A 17,091-nucleotide genomic window follows, 5' to 3' on the forward strand; every position below is an offset into this window, starting at 1 on the left:
CAGCTGCACTGTTGTGTCATTTTCAGCTTGTACTGACAGAAAAGGGCTTCTGGCAAACATTGTTTGAATGGACCCAGCTCAAAACACGCCTGCCAGAACTAACAACGATGCGGTCAAAACTCCAAGAAGTCAGTCTCTCTTATTGTACAGTGCTAAGCAGCTTCAAACAGTTGAAATCTTTGGCCGAACCCTGCAGCTTTGTGATCCAATGAGGCAAAAGTGCATAAAGATTGTGCCGTGTCTCATCCCGGATCAAACTTTATGGCAACAAATAAACATGGGCTCGGATTGAAATGGACTGAGCAGCGCTAACACTTTGCATGCTTGGACCTTTGGGTGCATTCATTTTTTTTCTGTGTTGTGGGGCAGATGTAAATTCTTTCATCTATGTGCGCCCCATCAAAACTGCAGCAAATGTTTTTTGTTTTTGTTTTTTACTCAGCATGCTGGCTGCAAATATCTTGGAACACTTAACCATTATCACAGCATAACTTTGTCAATCACATTTCGGGAACATCAACCTGTCAGGTTCTGAGACAGTGATTGTAATTTGGTGTCACCCGATTGTGAATGTAATATAGAATTTGACATGAAATCTCGTCAGTTCCCAAACAACTGTTAAGTGTGCAGTATGTCACATAGTGCTAAACATGCCCTTGTTCCTGTCATATAAAAGGTCATTATTATATGTTCAGTGCTTTATGAGAGTTTGCACTGTTGCTCGAGTTGATTGACAGGTCCCGCCTTAAAGGGGAAGGCCCGGAAGTAACTGTCAGAGTGAGCCCACCGCATGTTTTATTGCTCTGCCACATTATTAACAAAAAGGCACATAAAACACAAACCCTGCTTGCCAACAATCATTACAGTTCCAGCTTTTTTGGAATGTGTTGCAGGCATCAAATTAATATTGACTCAATAGTCTTAGAAAAATATAAAATAAGACTTAAGTAGGCCTATTAGGTCGAATATTAAACATCTTGTTTATTTGAATATAGATTGAAAATTATTTGAATTAATGTTTTTTTAAATTCATGTTTTCACAAAATCTCTACTTCATTGGAATTGGCGTTTGTATCAGTTAATAGAGGAGATGAGTAAGGGCTCACATCAACCAATTCTCATAGAAAAAAAAAATCACTTTTTTCTTCTCAGATTCTGTGTTGTAAAGCCAGCATGTATGCTTTGACACCTCCCCTGGTTAGCTTGTTAGCTAAGCTTTCTGTGCCAGACAAAGCTAGTGTTGAGAAAACATGCCAAGAATCAACGTCAGGAGCAGCCAAACTGACTTACTTCACTGACAACAGCCGATGGAAGTATGTGTGTTCACACCATGATTATTGGCTGCCGCATGAAATGCAGGGCTTTTGCCTCAGGCGGTACTGCCAACTTTAGTTGACAATTTATACACGCAAGGCATGAATTTTGCTTTAGAGTAAGTCTTTTTTTCCCAAATAGTGTGTTTGAAAAGGTATTCGTTTTTCTATCTACTTTGTCCACACAAGGGTCGCCGGGGCTGTCTTTGGGCATGTGGCAGGGTATATCCTGAACCGGTTGCCAGACAATCGCAGGGCACACATAGACCAACAACCATTTGCACTCACACGCAGACCAATGGACAATTTAGCATGTTCCACTAACCAACCAAGAGTGCATGTTTTTGGAATGTGGGAGGAAACCAGAGTACACGGAGAAACATGCAAGGCACAGGGAGAACATGCAAAGTCCGCACAGGAAAGCCGGAATCAAACCTTGCACTTCTGCACTGTCAAGCACTTGTGCTAACTAGTCGCCCACCGTGGTGCCAAAAGTAAAACATGAGTACTGTAATATATTTTTTAAATTATATTTATTATCATTATTTACATTTTATCAATCATTCAAGCTTTAAAAAATTGTTACTATGATGAAGCCTTTATACCATTTTATCGCAAAGCTATGGCTCAAAGCCACTCAAGTTACTCAACAACTACTTTTTATAGAAGTGCTTAATACGCCATATAAAATACATATAAATATTCTGCTTAAAAATGTGATTTTCATGATAGCAATTAAAGTGTACTGTTTTTTATGCTCCAATGACGAGATGCATGGCAGCATAAGATTGAGTCTTTTTTTGTTGATTCAAAGGAAACGGCCCGAAAATGTTGCAGGCTCCTGTGTTTCGCAGAAAAGCACACAGCTTGAGTAAAAAAAAAATTGTGAAAAGAGGACAAAAGACTTTTAAATGCAGTCCTGCCGATTGGTTTTGGACTCGCTGCCTTTTTTAAAAACAATTTGGTGGGAAGAGTTGGCATTTAGCAGCCCATTTGCCAAATGTCTGAAGAGAAGAGAGAAAATGAAATGTTTGAACTTTGACCTCACCTCATTTGCTTGTTTTTGAAGCAGTTGGATGACAAAGGCGCCGCTCTGTGTTCAAATCTGCATGGGAAAGCTGATGACGCTGCCAAATGTAATGCCTACCTTTGAATTAGTGCTTACACTCAACTATTTATATCTAGTGACCCAGATGCGCCACCACCGTGCGCATACATTTGTTGAACACGAGGAATAATCCAGTTACAAAACATCAGGTTGAGACAGGGACACAAGTGACAACACTGCTGCATTCTATGTCATACACAACTAAACAAACATATTGAACATGAAATACTGGTAAATTGTCCAAGACTCACTCCTCTCCCAAGAGGCCCTTCATTCATCCACCAGCCACTGCAATCACTTTCTTTGTTTAACCCTCTCATGCACTACTAATGATAACCTGTAACCTGATAACATGATAGGATGTCCACTGTAGTAACCGATGTCTCTGAAAGGGTTAATTTACTTTGAACCTTTGACTGGATTCAGATTTATTTCAAGCTATTGGTACATGATATGCCATTGATCTCCACTGTGTTGTCTTCCTCTTGTTCATTGTTTAATGGAACTCTTCATTTGATGTTCTGTGTAATGTGGTGCAGAATTGTGAATGGATTCCAAAGTCAAGCTGGAGACAGCACTTTACAGGTTTCAGGGCCAGCGAGACAAAAGACACATCACGCCAGTACAAAAGCCGTATGTGGCGTTGATGAGTGAATTGCGAGTTGAATGGAGGCATCTCACCTCCCCTTAAAAGAAAAAGATTTTCTGCACAGAATCTGATTCATTTGAAATGTGAACGATGCCGTGAACAGACAATGGCAAAACAATTAGTATCCATACAATGTTCTGAAGCATTTGGCAGGAGCACATCTTCCGTTGATTTGTTTTTCCAATCAGTGACTGCTAATATTCTATCAGTTGACTGACTCCAGACAAAAAAAACAAAAAACAAAAAAGACTGCATTCACCGTAAGAGACGATGTGAGAGCACATTACATATTGGAAGTAACCGAAGCTAATAGATGCATGACCTTATTTCATCTTGATTTAGTGTGCAATTTAACAAGGTAATGCTTCTTTTTTTTTTTTTGGTGTGGACTCCGTCTTTACCCTGTCCAGGAAATGTGTGACCTGTGGCCCACTCTGGGTAAAGGCCTTTTGTATCATCCAAGTTGAAGCGCGATGAGTAGCCTTTGTGCGGTGTCTCATTGTCCAATTGTCTCCTCCTTCCTCACCTCCGCTGTGACCGAGCATGCGGAAATATTCTGTAGTCTCTGTATGATCTCCAATGTCATTGAAAATGACAGAGCAGCCTGCCAGTTATGCTGCATCGATCGTTTCCTCCTCTCTGGCCACATGCATACACGGCTAATTCCGACTCCACATTTGACTGGGAGTGTTTCCAAATCAAGCAACTGTAAACTATGACTCACGCCAAGTCAGCTGTGCAAAGTCCAGACGGCGTCCCAATGGGTATCTCTTATAACCTGGCAGCCATATGCACTCTTAAGGGGAGCAGATTAGCTATAACATAAAGAATCTGTCAAACTCAAGGCTGTCGAGTGAGGGTGGGCGTTGCTGATATTCTCTGCCATATTCTCTTCTATTTTCATTTTCTGTCAGTGCCAATGTCTCCCGATATTTTAGTCGATTCATGTCTTTCAAGGCAATACCTGTATCCGCCCATTTTTGACACCACTTTGTCTAATAAAGATGAGATAAGAAAACCTTTATTTGTCTCACAATGGAGAAATTCCCAATTTACAGCAGCTAAATTATGAAAGGGAGAAAGTAGAAGATTAAAAGTAAATAGATAAATATAAATATCAAATACACATTAAAGCATATTAAAAATGTGTGAGTGGGGCAGAGCCCAGGTTTTCAGGACCATCTATTCAATAGCCTGACAGAGGTCGGGAAGAGCGAGCGGCGGTACCTCTCCTTGCAGCCTCTATCAGTCTCTGCTGGCTGAAGGAGCTGCCCAGTGCTGTCAGGGTGGCCTGGAAGGGGGTGGGAGGGTCTGTCCATCAGACCTGTTAGCTTAGCTAGCATCCTCCTGTTGCCCACCTCCTCCAGAGTGTCCAGGGAGCAGCAGTCACAGGGAAGCTGCAGGGCACATTTAGACAAAAAAAGTCATATTTACACTGATGGCCAATTAAGTCTTCACAAGCATTTATTGAGCGTATGGGAGGAAGTGAGAGGAACCGAGAAAAAAAAAAAATCCACGCCCGCACAGAGACTGATCAAACTCACACATGAAGCTGTACATTCAAATAGTTCTTAGGCACAGATCAACCCTTGCTCCAATGTCCCTCTCATTGCTGAGAACCAATACGAGGTATTGGCTCGTATTGGTTATATTTTAAGGCATCTGGCACCCGTGCAGGCTGTTGATTCCAGCCACCAATATTTAAGGCAATAATAATTCTGAATTTGGTGAGTCCTCCTTGAATCAAGTCAAGTCAAGTCAACAGTATTTACAGAGCACTTTCAAACAGCCATTGCTGTTTGAAAGTGCTCTGTATGAAAGTGTGAAAGCTCTGTGTGAAAGTGATCGAGTTTGAAATCACTGTCCAGTTTAAGGCCCAAGTTTGAGACCGTTGATTTCAGATAAGGAGACAGGGGGCCCAAGTTAAAAGCTATGATGGCCAGTCCCTCCCACCCCCTCCAGCCCGCCCTGACAGCACTTGGTAGCTCCTTCAGCCAGAGACTGTTACACCCTCGCTGCAAGAAGGAGAGATACCGACGCTCGTTCCTACCGACTGCTGTCAGGCTGATGAATAAAAAATAACAATCATAATAATAATAATAATTTTTATCCATTCATATTGTATTTAATTGAAAGATGTTTGTTGTTTTTTTTCTCTTTCTCCTTTCTTCTTTCTACATGCATTCTTGCTGCTGGAGGCTGTAAATTTCCCCATTGTGGGACGAATAAAGGATATCTTATCTTATCTTATCTTAAGTCTACAGGATGGAATTTACTAGGGCCACTGAGACCAAACAATATCACCTCTGTCTTCTTTTCATTGAATTTCAAGAAATTTTGTGCCATCCAGGTTTTGATTTCTTCCAGACAGGATAGGAGTGGCCTTAATGAGAAGGCGTCTTTCTTGCTCAGTGGGACAAAGATCTGGCAGTCAACTGCATAGCAGTGGAGGGGAATACCATGTTTCCTTAAGATGAAACCCAATGGGAGCAGATACAGCGAGAACAGCAGAGGCCCCAGAATTGAGCCCTGTGGAACACCACATGACAGGGGAGCAGTGCGTGACTCAGAGCAGCCAAGACTGACACAAAAGGTTCTGTCAGCTAGATAGGACCTAAACAACTCAAGAGCACTGCCACCAATGCCCACCAAGTGCTCCAAACGAGTCAGCAGAATACTGTGATCCACTGTATCAAATGCTGCAGTTAAGTCCAATAAAACCAGACACACGTGGTCTCCAGAGTCATTTGCCAGGAGCATGTGATTAGAAACGCGTAACAGGGCTGACTCCGTGCTATGCATCGTCTTGAAACCTGACTGGAAGACCTCCAAGATTTTATGTTCATCCAAGAAAAGTTTCAACTGCATGTGCACCACTTTTTCCAGAATTTTGGAAATGAAAGGCAGTTTGGAAATGGGCCTGAAACTTGACAGCACATCTGGATCAAGACCAGGTTTCTTGATCAAGGGTTGGACCACAGCATGTTTAAACTGTCGGGGAACTACACCAGAAGAAAGGCTGCTGTTGATGATATCCAAGACTGATGCGCCAACACTCGGGAGAACCGCCTGAAAGAAGTGTGGGGGAAGAGAGTCGCAAGGGGAGCCAGATGGCTTTTTCTGGCGAACTATATCCTCCCAAAGCGCCAAGGACACAGTTTAAAAAGAATTTAGTACAGCTGAACATGGAACATGGACAGAGGGGGTCAGATGTGGTATTTGAGACCGGAGTCCTAGCTGTAGAGACCTTATCAATGAAAAACTGAAGGAATCTGTTGCACATCTCGGGTGAAGAATCCAAGCAAGTAGGCAGAGGGGGTTTGAGTACAGAATCGTTTTAAATAGTGTGCGTGGGTTGTGACGGTTAGCTAGAATAAGGTCCGACAGATATTCTCTTTTGGCCTCTTTCACTGTGAGCTGGTAGTTACGCCAGCAGTCTTTCCAAATTTGATAAGAGACATGCAATTTGTCTTTTTTCCACCTGCGTTCAGCCTAGCTGCGCGGGTAATGTTGTTAAACCATGGCTCGGGTTTAGGCTTTGGGAGCACAGTTTCTGAAGGAGCCACCAAATCCAGGATGGCACGGCATGACGAGTCGAACCAAGAGGTGAGTTCCTCTGTGTTAGACGAGGGTACGCAAAGGTTATTAAAGGCATCAGAGAAATGACTAGCAGTGCGAGGGTTAAAAATTCGGCGTTTACAACTAGGAGCGCCAGATTTCACAGCAGCATGCGATAAGACTACGTCAAATAAAACTGCCATGTGATCAGAAATCCCATTTTCAAGGACTTCCAGATTTGACACCGGTAGACCATGAGCAAGGACAAGGTCTAAAATATGTCCTTGTTCATGTGTCGGGCTGGTCACATGCTGCACAAAATTAAAAGAGTCGATAAATCTTAAGTCTTAAGTCTTTTGCTAGCGGTTTTTCCGGACGGCACACATGGATATTAAAATCCCCCATTAGGAGGATATGATCATATCTCAGCCTGATTTCCGCAAGAAATGTTGAAAAGACGCTTAAAAAGACTTTGTTGTATTTAGGAGGACGGTAAATGACAGCTCAAAGCACCGGGAAAACACGACCAACTTCAAAGAAGGTTGCTTCAAAGCTGGTGGCTGATGTGGTGAATGTGTACCGTTTACATTTGAAATTGTTCTTAAAGATGCTCACCGTACCTACACAACGGCCTGATGTCCTCGGGGTATCGAGGAAACCACAGTCAGGTGGCAACAATTCAATCAAAGCGTTGTACTCACCAGTACCTGCCCAAGTCTCCGTCGGACACAGAAAATCCAAGTCATTGGAAAGGAACTACTCCCTCGGAACATGGGTCTTGTTCGTCAGTGACCGTGCGTTTAACAACGCGATCCTTGTGGAAGTAGCAACGGGAGGGATGGCCTCTTTCGATCGCCGTGCCCGGGGGAATTCCCTCAAAAGGTCCATCTATCAAAGGTGATAATCTGTGGAATAATCTCGAAACGGACCTGAAAATGAGTAAATCGCTTGCTGAGTTCAAAAACAACTTAAAAAAAATAGCACAAACAACCTACATCAATCAGAGTTAAAATGATAAATTCTAAACATTAAATATAATGATATATCAGAACTAAGTTGATAAATAGAGAAAGGTATTGAAATATCCATTATGAATACAAGAGAAAATTGACACAAGAGTGCCAGGGTGTGGATGTATATAATCCCGATACAAAACAAAAGTTGTAAAAATATCACGGTTATGGGTAAAGTATGAGCCTTAATGGAGACTTCTTTCTTCTTACTTTTTTCTTTTCTGATTGATATAAAAATGATTTATTAGATATAAACACATAACAGGGTAGGACTAGAGACGCTTTTTACTTCCTCCTACTCCCTTGAACATAATAACTGTGTTGAATGAAGACTGATTTCTTTCTTTTTACTATTTTATCTACAATATTTTCTGTCAAATTACTACTGTATATGTTTTATGTTCAATAAACAATAAACAAACAAACAAACAACAATGTCTCAGACAATGCGGAACAGAGGATGAGCCGCTGGAAGAGGGACCATCATGGGAGGACAAGCCCCGCACGGGATGTACCACCGGACCATAACTGAAGTGGCTGATCTCAAGAAATCCCATCAGTGGCTAGAGAGGGCTGGCCTGAAGGACAGCACAGAGGCACTCATCCTGGCTGCTCAGGAGCAGGCCCTGAGCACCAGAGCCATTGAGGCCCAAATATACAACACCAGACAAGACCCAAGGTGTAGGTTGTGCAAAGAGGCACCTGAGACGATCCAACACATAACTGCAGGGTGTAAGATGCTGGCAGGGAAAGCCTACATCAGACTTCCTCAACTGGCGGACCGCGATCCACAACCGGACCGCCGACCTATTCCGTCCGGACCGCCGACCTTCCCTGTCCGGACCCTCGGCAAATTGTATAAAATAATAAATTTAAAATAAAAAAGTGATTTTTACGTTGTACATTTTATATTTTTGGACTATAATCTGCGCATTACCACAATCGCTTGTTAAAATTATCCGTTGTATTATTTGCGTGCACGATGTGTATGTGATGTATTGCAGAGGACGCAGCAGCGCGACTGTGTGTAGAATGTTTGACTAACTGGAGACCCTGGCTGAGCAGGGATGTCGGCGATAACGATGCGCTGATTGGCTCCTCTGAACTTAAGGCGTGGCCATACATAAGCGTCAGCACGCGTCCATCCCAATACACATGCATTCAAAATGGGTGAAACAGACGCATGCGCGACGCCACAATGTGCTCACAGCTTCTGCCCAGGAGAGCCGCACACAGAAAATTAGAAAAGACGAATCATCTACCCGGGGATCTTTGCAGCTGTTTAACAGCAGAACACCGCAACATGGTAAATGAACATACCAATGGCGTCCTCAAATAATATTTGCATGCCTCAGACATTGCATTAACCTTTAGTGGAAGAACAGCACTGCACATTCATGTGCTCCCTTGTGTCAGTATTTAAAATGTTGTTTTTTTAATTTTATTTTGCTTTTGTTAAAATAAGGGAAAAATAAGACATTTTTACTTTAACTTTGTTAAACAGTAGTTGTCTATTTTCCTAAAAGGGCTATTTCTATTCTTAAGCAGGCACAACTTAGCAAATTAAAAGAGTTCCCGAGTCTCAACACAATACCTCTCATTATTTGCTGTGTACTGGCAAAGTGAATAATTGTTATTTTCATGCACCCCATTATTGGTTGGTTGTGAGGAGTGTTGATTTGTATAAGCTTGGCTTGACCATACTAATTGGGCATATAGCCCTGCTCCCCATGACAGCTGTGCATGGGACCGGACCTTGGTCTTATAAAAAAAAAAAGTGGACCTACAGCATTTCTAGTTGAGGACCACTGGCCTACATGGAACGTCATAACCAGGTGGCTGGCATAGTCTACCGAAACATCTGTGCGGAGTATGGACTGGAAACCCCAAGGTCGAAATGGGAAACACCTCAGAAGGTGGAAGAGAATGAAGATCCTGTGGGACTAACATATCCAGACTGACAAGATGGTAATGGCGAACCAACCAGACATCGTGATCATAGATAAAGGGCCGTAGAGGAAAGCCGTTGTAGTGGATGTTGCGGTCCCAAGTGATGGAAACAAGGAATACGAGAAACTCGAGAAATACTATGGGCTCAGAGAGGAGCTGGAGAAAGCCTGGAAGGTAAAGGTGACAGTCATGCCTGTGGTGGTCGGAGCACTCGTGGCAGTGACCCCCAAGCTATATGAGTGGTTGCAACAGATCCCGGGAACATCTTCGGACATCTCAGTCCAGAAATGTGCAGTGCTGGGAACAGCAAGGATACTGCACAGAACCCTCAAGCTTCCTGGCCTCTGGTAGAGGACCGGAGCTGAATGAGGGACGGACACCACCCGAGGGGTGAGATGAGGATTTCAAAACAAAAAAAAAAATATATATATATATATATATATATATATATATATGGTACTGTATATAAATGTCATTGGAGTGTTTGAAAGCATTATTTCGCATTACTTTTGAGTCTCGGCTCACAGATCGGAAAACATGAGAAGAGGCCCGCTTTCGTATATCTGCTGCGATGGGAGGTGGGCTAGTTAATATCGAGTGGTGATTGATGGCAGAGGGCACCACGTTTGGCTCGGCACTTTGTCTTTCACAGTGCGGCCCAGGAATTAAACCGGCTGATAAAAGCAATTAATTTGAGGTTTTCTTTCTTTCTCTTTTTTTTTAATTCAAAGGAAATATACAGACTCTCAAAAGATTCTGCAAACTGTCGCACTCGTGAAATTTGATACTGTGCTCCTTTATTTCTCAGCAAGGAGAAAAAAAACGGCAACTCGTCTTTATGTTGTCTCATTTTAAGTGAAAGAAGTTTTTCCACATTTCCTACCACAGATGATGTGATTGCTTTTGTTGCAGGTCCTCATCTCGGAGTGACATTTCACATGGTTTAATAAAGTTGAGCTGCGTTCAAGCTACATTAGTCCGCTAAGTAATTGAGACAACCATTTAATTAAATGCTTTGCTGATGATGCCTCACTTGGAATTGTGGCCGTTAACCATTAATCAGTGGTGCACACCTAATTTACAGGGACAACAGGGAAGGAACAGGCCTGCACGGGTGAGGAAATTGTCATGGTGTTACATTAAACCACCATTAGTACCGTATTTTCACGACTATAAGGCGCCATTAAAAGTCTTAAATTTTCTCCAAAATGGACAGGACGCCTTATGGTGCGGAGCGTCCTTTGTATGCGCTGAGTTCCAAAATCTGACTGACAGCCGACACGCTGTTTTTATAGAGAAAAGGCGGAAGTGACTGTGGCCAGGCATGCTTGAAAGAAGTCGGCCAATCGGGGAAGGGTGGGCGTGTATATATACATATATGGAGAGGGGGAGAGAGAGAGAGAGACAGAGAAGACAGGCAAGCTGGGAGCAGTCCGCCAATGGTGAAGGGTGGGCGTGTAAGTGGACGCTAAAGGGACGCAAGTACCAACACCTGTATAGAGTGTGGCAATGTGCATTGTTGCAAAACAACTCCGGTTTTGGTTTCTAAGAACCCCTGAAAATAAATTCGACAAAGAGACACGCCTATGAAGCTCAGTTCAATCTTAAAGCCACCGCTTATGCTTTTGGCATGCGTGCCCATCTCACAGCAGTGGTGAAAAAACAAGTCAAGCAAATGAACTCTGAGCTTGCCGTTATTCCCAGAGGCTTGACTAAAAGAACTCCAACCGCTGGACATTGGCATCAACCGGGCGTTCAAAGTAAAGTTGCGAACGGCATGGGAACAATGGATGATCGATGGCAAACACAACTTTACAAAGAGTGAGAGGCAGCGCTGGGCGAGTTACGCCACAATACGCAACAACGAGAGGGAATGCGGCGTTTTTGATGGATTACGGTACTTGCACAATTGTTCAATTCTTTCTACACACACACGCGCTGCCACCATGTTTCGCTCTGTTCTTTACTTTCAAATGTGGGTAAGCTTCACACGAGAGAAATGTTGACTTTGCTGTTGCTGCTCCTTTCCGCTCGGCAATGCGTAGCAACTCACACTAGCATGAGATGCGTTCAATGACAACTGGGATGTGCAGTCCTCTGCTTCTGATACAGAGGATGAGGACTTTGATGGATTTCTGGGTGATGATTGATCGAAAAACGTGAGAACATTGTACGATGGCTAAATAAAATACACCCGAACTCAGTTCTGCTTTCGTTGCCTTTTTAAAAACGTGTTTTTAGCTTGTATCTGTATGTCTTGGCATGCTACCGTATGCTTCAAGCTAACGTGTTAGCGTGCGCGGATGCATGCCGTATGTTTAAGCTGGCGTATGTTTTACCACTGTAAAACTGTGCCCATTGGTACAGTGCGGTCTGTCTATGCGTAAAATACAGAAATGTCACCCATTAATGAGACTGCGCCCAACCGTACGGTGCGTCGAATAGTCGTGAAAATACCGTAATTAGTGAAGCTAGTGGCACCAGTCGGTATTTTGTGATTACTCTAAATCACTGTTTGAAATAACATCTACAGCAGCCACCACAGATGATAGATCAGAGTACGGTGGAGTGAGCAGCCTCTTTATGATCATTTCAGTTGAGCTAAGGCACTTCTGGGTGCTTCACAGTCAACGTACACCTTTTGCCGGGGACTCGGTTCATGCCGGTATCGGTCTATTTGTTCCAAGCGAACGATGTTATGCTGCGATGACCTTTGCTTGATACCCGAATCAACAAAGAACAAAAGGGGCAAAGCCCTTTTCCTTTCCAACATGGGGGTGGGGGGGGGGCATTCTTTCCTCACTCAGTTCTTAGAAATAATATGCAATCGAGGCTTGTAACCAATTAGTTGATGATTTCAGTGTTTCTCATCCTTTATTGAGCCAAGGCACCCATTCGAGAGATGACATGGAACACTACCAAACCAAAATATGGAAATAATCATGACCTGATCTCATTTTAAACACACATTTACTGACTCGGTGTAAAATCTGGATATGAATATCAACAGGGGGATACAGTGTTTTACTGTACCCTCTACCAGAGAAGAGCAATTGTTATGGGCCTCACCGTACGTGGGCAGAAGATGAACAGTTTGTAATTAAAAGTAATTTTTGGACAAATGAAGAGGAAGCAGTGGGGGAAAAAAGCGGAAGGGGCGTGGCCGGGACGGGGCGTGGCCTGAATGGGGTGTGGTCACTTACAAAAGTTGTATGAAACATGCTGAAGATGAAGTGTATTCAATTTACAGACTATTTGAAACTTAAACAGAAAAAAATACCAAGATTGTTCACTATTCTTTCACGTGAAAATTTGCGCAATTTTGCTTCTGCATTCCAATATGTAACTTCAAATTTGCTGCTCAAAATCAAAACTAAAAAAGGAAACACATTCCTGCCATATTTAAGATTTGTTCATTACTTGTATTCATAAAGTGTTGTGTAAATGTGATAAAAAGCTGTTGATTCTTACCTCATACAGTGATAGTGAAGTCCCACACTGTTTACTATATATGGGTTATGAATGTATTTTATGATATAAAGTGGATGTCCATTTGCGGACGTTGTATCGGTCTGTCGTGGTGAAGAAGGAGCTGAGCCAAAGGGCGAAGCTCTCAATTTACCGGTCGATCTACGTTCCAACCCTCATCTATGGTCACGAGCTATGGGTCGTGACCGAAAGAACGAGATCCCGGATACAAGCGGCCGAAATGAGTTTTCTCCGCAGGGTGTCCGGGCTCTCCCTTAGAGATAAGGTGAGAAGCTCGGTCATCCGGGAGGGGCTCCGAGTCGAGCCGCTTCTCCTCCACATCGAGAGGAGCCAGATGAGGTGGCTTGGGCATCTGATTCGGATGCCTCCTGAACGCCTCCCTGGTGAGGTGTTCCAGGCATGTCCCACCGGGAGGAGACCCCGAGGAAGACCCAGGACACGCTGGAGAGACTATGTCACCCAGCTGGCCTGGGAACGCCTCGGGATCCCCCGGGGAGAGCTGGAAGAAGTAGCTAGGGAGAGGGAAGTCTGGGCTTCCCTGCTAAAGCTGTTGCCCCCGCGACCCGGCCCCGGATAAGCGGTAGAAGATGGATGGATGGATGGATGGATGGATGGATGGATGGATGGACAACAATATACAGTTTCATTTTATTTTCTCTTCATTTTAAGCTTTTTAGCAAGCGCTAAAAGCTTATTGGTCCTTTCCGTATTTTTCCACTCTTTTTAGCCAACTTCTCTTGTTTTTACACATGCTCCAGGCTGTCAAAAAGCGCTTGAGATCGAGTAGTTACTTTTCAGTAGAAATGTCTGTTTTCGGTGTTTCACCGAGGTTGCGTGACTCTGTAAAGCTTTCCATCCTCTCGATCCGTATAGAATGACATCGTCACACACTGTACAGAGAGCTTTACCGGCGACATCTAGCTTTTTCACGAAATCCGACACAAGCCCAATGGTTCCTCTTTACTGTTTCCTACTTGGGACACCGTCAGCTTTCTATCCAACCAGTCCCATCGAAACATGTTTTTCAGATCCGCATCTATCTGACGCACTTTAGCTTCGTCGCGAGTCTCGTTAACATTTGGCATCCGCTAGAAATGGGTTTAGGAAGGCGAACACGGATTGGTTGTGATTTGCATTTGCCGATATAGCGACCAATCACAGCAAGTACGACATCATACAGGTCCAATCTCAGGGCTGTTTACAATCGGAAGATGGAAAGACTGATCAGGAGAGCTCGTGAAAACTCGACGATAAGGTACCTGACCCCCACTAAAATTTTCTCAACGGATTTAGACGATTCACAAAAATGATTAATTTAAGAAATAAAACGGCAGATTTCCGCATATCTGCGGAAAATTGCCATCACTGAGAAGTGATCACTTCCAGCGCCACTGCAGTTGATAATTTCTGGTTGGAAATCACTAGATTCATTGGTTGAGAGAATTCTGATAATTGCACAGAATTGACAGTTGAATAATAACTGGGACGAGAGGAAAAAACAGACTGCAGTAATTGCAACCAACAGTAGTGCTGTTGAGATTGAAAAAATATATATGTCGATATTGTGGAAAGGTCAGAATTTTTGCCATGTAAGAATTAGCATAAAAATTCAAGGCACACTCACATTCAATGCCTACTTGTGTGCACATAAAAAATAACAATAACAATTTACCGGTTCACTGATCATTATTTTTATAGTCAATTAAGTACATTTAGCCAAATGCCCGCCCTTAATTGTAAGCATGGGCGTTGAAACAGATATTGTGGCTTACGGCCCCATGAATTGGACTGCATATGAACTTTCTGTTGCTCCAATGGCAGCATGGCAAAATCCAACAATAATAAATTCAGCATGAAGTGTAATACTGTCGTAAAGAGCTTTTGCTGGCATCAATCAAAGTTATTGCAAATTAGAGGGCTGCTACAAATGTTTATGACATTATGCTAACCCCAACACAATGAGCCAATTACACTGAGAATTTTATTAAGTGGATGTCGTTGTGAGGTGAATTGTCCCCAAAATACTATTTTACCAAATTATTAAAAACTCAAAGCAAAAAAAAAAAAAGGATAACTATGTCATCTTTTGTCAATGTAATAAACACTGCGATTCGACAGATTGCCAGAACATCTGAGCAAAACAACGAAGAAGTCTAGGTTGCAATATCTCTTAATTATTGATCCTACAAGATCACATCAACACATGCCATTGCTAATGGTGATTACTTCTATGGTTGTTTGAGAAAAAGTGTTGAAACGAGACAAAAAGCGGCGGTAGGTGAGATTATTAGCTTTGAGTACAAAGGCCAGTCCATCGAGGCAGAATTCATATGAAAGTGGGAATGAGTGGAAACCTTCACTCCCGAGGGTTGCACATCAAATGTATGTCATATAAGCAGGCCAGTTAGAGATAACACCTCAGAGAACACAGCCACAGTTCCACTGTCTTGGAATGGATGACAAAATGGAAGTTTGTGAGTTATAAACAGACGGATACAGAAGATAATGTCTCTATATATATTAAGACACACACACACTAAAGTTATACACAGTTGAGAATATTGTTTTACCATTAAAGTGGGAATATGTACAAAGCTGTTTTTTCTTTCAACATGGCCTCAGGAACCCCCCCCCCCCCCCAGCTCATCACTAACGCATATGCACGGTAGCTACATGGCTGGCATGACTTATTCATGACGGAGTTTTGCCGAAAAGCGAATGTTTCCAGTTTGAGGTTATATTTTTTGGAATGTGTACAGTAATCAATTAAAATGGAAGGGATTTCCCTGATCACCCAATGGGAACGGTCACGTTGGCGCAGATGGTTGCTGCTGTCAATGTGAAGCTGTCTGCGCCGTGAACAACAATATTATATCCCTTGACATGATGTCGAGAACGTTTCAATTCCTTCATTTAACTTGTATTTCTACCGGGAGTTAAATAACCGAAGAAGAAACGACAACTGTCTCCTTTACTTGAGCCTCAGTGTGAAGTAGTTACTTTAAAAATAAAATAACATTGTTCAGTGCTTGTTCCTACTACGAACAAATAATAGCTACTCGCACAAGAACAAATGACTGATGCATCCCTTGGCCACGACTTCTGTCTCGATTGTCTTCAAGTTATGACCAACTATTTAATTGTTTAAGATTTTTGTACTTGTATGACCAGTAAAACTGTTCAAGGTTTAATTGGACAGTGAATATCGAAACAAAAAATAAGTTTGTATCTCACTGCTTTGATGCTGGAATTGATTCCAAGCATCATCATTCTTGATTTCCAAGATTTCCTTTGAGAAAAATCGCTTCCAACTCCCGACACCTTGAAGGCTGACCGACTTCCTGTAATGGGATGCGTTGTCTTTTAAAGAGCTTTGTTCCCCCTCGCCCCCATCACCTGCATCTGTTATATTTAATTCACTGGTCTATTTTTTCTAAAACGTTTAACCTCATCTTCCAAATAGAAGTCTCCTGTACATCGTATTGTATGTATCACACCACAACCCCCCCCCCCCCCAAAAAAAAACAGACCACAAACACATTTTCAAAGAGCGCTGTGCCCCTCAGTTAAGGTTGCCATGTGTTTGATTCCTTGCTGAAGGCTAGCGTGACAAAAGTCAGGAACAATCAGAACATTTCCTTCTATCCACAGTGGGATTAGAGTAACGGACCCCTTTTTGCTAATTTTCACAGGCTTTATTTGTTTATTTTTTAATGGCTGATCGATTTAATTTCCCTCCACGAGACGCAAATAATAGATTATTTATATTCAAATGAATAATGCATGCATTCCTGCTGAAATTAACACCACAGGTGGCTTTTTGCGTTTGATCATTCATCCTTTTTTGACATTTCTCCCGCGTTCGGGTGTGTATTGAAGCTTCTTTGTGAAAACGCAATGAAATAAAAACTAACTTTGGACCTCTGATTATCGGCACTGGCGTCGGGAGCAATGAGCAAGACTTTTCTTAGTTTCATAGAGAAAATCATTTTTAACCTGTATCCCCAGGTT

This window comes from Hippocampus zosterae, chromosome 1, assembly GCF_025434085.1.
Source record: "Hippocampus zosterae strain Florida chromosome 1, ASM2543408v3, whole genome shotgun sequence".
In the NCBI taxonomy this organism is placed as follows: Eukaryota; Metazoa; Chordata; class Actinopteri; order Syngnathiformes; family Syngnathidae; genus Hippocampus; species Hippocampus zosterae.